Here is a 3,773-nt window from a genome sequence, read left to right as displayed (position 1 = left end):
CTTATATTCAACCACCAATTTCACAAGACTGGAACAAGATAGAAACAAACAGGTTTTTTTGCTGGAAAGTAGAGACCCTCATCTTTCCTTTGATGGGTTGAATGTGTATATAGTAACAGTACATAATATATGGTGGGTCTACGCAAATCAGTCAAAAAGCTGGAAAATGCCTGGCAAGCTGGAGGAAGCTGCTGTGAGAATGGCTGGCAGTCAAAGAGTTAACCTGGTCTTTCCACTCAGCATGAGCATTTTGGTTTTGCCATCGTAAAGAAAATGTGATTGAAAGAAATGAACTACGGAGACTTCCTCTCATAATGTCCCCTGTAAAGAAATGACCAATAATAAATGACGGTGCAGACGATCAGCTCCTCAGGTCTACCTGAATATGTGTAGGCGAGCTCTGACTGGCATCACAACAAGTAGTGCTTTGGCATTTATGTGCAGAATGCAGATGCTATCGTCTTCATAAAGGTGCTAATTGTCAAAGGCCAAGAGCAAAGAGAATCATATTTTTTAATGAATAATAAAAAGTCAAAATTATTCACATAAGATGGGTTCAATGTAAAACAAACAATATGAGTCTTGTACAGAGCTACCGGTGACAAAATACATACCCAGACATATGTGCTTATGTTGAATAAATATCAATTTGAGACATTTTTTTTTGTTGTTGTTTTTTTTGGAGATGTAGGCCTGTGTTTGTATATGTACTTTATTGTATTGCCTGTATGGACACAAATTGTCTGTACTCTGCTGCCATCATCTGGCAGATGGTTCGTTGTTTCAGTGAGAATGAGAGGGGCAGGTTCACTCAAACTAAACAGTTTCAAACAGTCAAGAAAGTCAAAGTCTTATTTACTTTGCTGCTTGTAGGAATGATTAAATATGTTTGATAAAATGCTGCTAGTTTCACAAATAAGAAAGGGCAGCAGGTACATACGAATTGATCCAAATCCTGTTTATCATAGGGGAATGTTTACAGTCCATGGAGATCAAGGCTTTACCAAAAACTGAAACTGAACTAATTGTGAAATCACCGCACAACAAAATGAGGGGGATTGCGCAACAATTTGAGGTAAAAAAAATAAATAAATAAAGGAAAAAATAAAGTTGACCCCAATTGAAACCTGATCAGAACAGATAGAATTATTGACTTGTAGGCCTATACACTGCAAAACAGGGTGATTTGTTACAAGTTAAGAAGTACAGAGGCAGGGAGACTGGCCACAGACTAGCAGCAAATAACGTAGGTGATGGATCATGTAAGGGTTCACAAAAGAAACACGGTACAGCTTAAAAATATGCGATAGCAAGATTGTAACATTAACCACCAAATTACTCTTGGTATACACAGATCAAACAACATTATCAACTGACAAGTCAAGTAAATAACACCGAATAACACTTCATGGCACCTGTTAGTAGGTGGGATATATTAGGCAAACATTAGTGAACATTTTCTCCTCAAAGTTGATGTGTTAGAAACAGGAACACCCAATGCAAGATTCAAACCCATGCTGACTGCAACAAGGACAATAGCCTCTGCTCAACCTAATGCACTACACGGTGCCCATACGTTTAATGTGAAAACATAAATTGGAGTAACTTTAACACTCAATTAGAAGAAAAGTTATTAGGTTATGCTATTTCTGATGTTCACTACACGGTCACACCTGCATACCTGTATTAAAAAAAAAGACAACTGTGAGATATGACAGGAGCTTTATTTGACTTGACAATGAAGTACACAGCTCCTGATTAATCAATTCTCAAAGTGCACAATGTCTCTGTCAAAGTGCACAGGAAGACCTTGTTGACATGAGATTGCAATTCTTCTGGTGCGAGCTTGACCACGGTACTGACAGTGAGGTTGCCTGGCCTGCTGGTTTCTCAGTGTACAGACAACAATGTCAAATGGTTGGAGGCTTCTAGTCAACTGACCATATGGCTCTCCTCCACGCACACAGATGGATTTCACTGTGTTGGCGTTAGCTCTTATGAAGGTATTGGCCTCCTTACACTCATTGCTGTCAGTTTTGGAGATGCGTCGACGCCCTATCTCCTCATCACACCTGTTTGCACTCATCTGCCCAGCGATGTGGTGCTCTCTAAACTTTCTGTAACGTTCAGCAACATCCACAGACAACACAGTAGAGGAAAGTAGCAGCAAACACACAAATGTGATCCTCATGGTTTCCTGGTGAAGACAATGTGGGGAAAATTCTTATGTTATAAAATAAATGGCAACAGTGAACTTATCATTTTTTATTATTTTCAGTATACAATACAATGCACCTGAATATTGTTCATATTGTGATCCATCTGCCATCAATATTTGTTAATAATTCAATTCTAAATTGAATTCTGAATAGAAATGTTGAATCTTAATTGAACTTAACATTGATATCATGCCATTTTCAAAAACAAGTGAATTCTACACAGTCATCCCAAAAAACATATTTTTTCTCTTTCTTTTAAATCTCAATATTTGTAGGATAACAAAAGATATAAATACTGTAAATATTCTCTCCAGAATTTTAAGAGCCATGTACAAATTCTGAGGTTTTCAAAAACACTGATACTGTATGCTAAGAATGATGTATGAACTTAGTTTTCATTAAATTATTTCAAAAAAAATAACTAGGTGACCAAATTTACCATAAACATATATCTTGCTATGTAATAACCATATTTACCTGTATCACGAACAGTGGCAATGTCCATTGGCAAGTTTCTGTAATCTGCAGAAACATTTATAGAATCCAGACTGAACTTTGACTTTTTGGCCCAACAACACAGCACATTGTGAAATAGTTAAGTTGGGCAAAGTGTCACACAGTAGTAGGACTGGTTTTATTGTCATATACTTTTAACGTTTTATTGTTGCATGTTTTATTGTTGCATGTTTTTATTCATGGTTCATTTTATTGTTAATTTCATTCATCTAATGTGTTTTTAGTTTTATTGCATTCTCTTTTAAAAAAAGTTCTACTGCCCGTGAATGCACCACCTGGGAGGTTCTGCCCTTGTCCCAACAGAAGCAATGGGACCAACCAACGGCGGAGGAAGAGGGTCTCAGCCAGAAAAGTAAACCAGATAAATGTGTGGAGGAAGAGTGAAACAGGGAGAAACAGCAGCTAGAGGAGACTGGAAACTCAGGCAGAGAGAGGAAGATGAAGGGTGAAGGAGGCCGAGTACGAGACGGAGACAGAAAATCCAGAGCGTTACGACGCATCACACTGGCATTGGCAGGGCCTAAAAGCTCTGCCTGGTGTTTCAGTATCCCTTTGGGCTTTTAGTAACGCTCTGGTGTGCACATCCCTATGCTAGGGTATTGTGGTTGGTTGGACTCCGTACTGGCAGTTTGTTTGTGTCTTCTAGGTGGGCTCCGGGATGCTGAAGCAGCTAAGGGCCGAGATGTACTTGCTGTAAACTACGCGTACACGAGCTGCCATGCTTATCCTGCGTCGCGTCACCTCGTGTCGATATGTGCGTTCGGTTGCAGCCGACGCATCAAACGGACGCAGATTACGCGTGGCAGCCATGATGCGCTCGCGTAGTTTACAGCAAGTATACCGAGGGCTTTTGGGCACCTGAAGCTGCAGTAGTCGTCCTCTCTCCTGAACCCCATGCGCCGCTATTGGCCTGGTCTGGCAGTCTCTCACTAAGACTTTTCTTTTAGAAATATAGAGACTTTTTAACGGACGTTGACCCAGCTGGCTTTATTTTTACACTGGTTGAACCATTTTAGAGGGTTTTATTTGTGTAGATTT

The 3,773-nt window shown here is 39.6% G+C and overlaps 1 long non-coding RNA gene across 1 annotated transcript; it reads right to left on the bottom strand.

Annotated features, from left to right (window-relative positions):
* Positions 1 to 1,705: 1,705 nt before the first annotated feature.
* On the bottom strand, positions 1,706 to 2,773 carry LOC310992732. The gene is made up of 2 exons (XR_014595715.1): positions 2,697 to 2,773; positions 1,706 to 2,197 (listed from the first exon to the last, which is right to left on the bottom strand). It is a non-coding gene; the product is annotated as an uncharacterized lncRNA (long non-coding RNA).
* Between the last annotated feature and the right edge of the window lie 1,000 nt (positions 2,774 to 3,773).

This window comes from Trachurus trachurus (genome assembly GCF_905171665.1).
Source record: "Trachurus trachurus genome assembly, chromosome: 10".
Taxonomy (NCBI): domain Eukaryota; kingdom Metazoa; phylum Chordata; class Actinopteri; order Carangiformes; family Carangidae; genus Trachurus; species Trachurus trachurus.
This window is presented reverse-complemented; position numbering and strand designations above follow the sequence as displayed.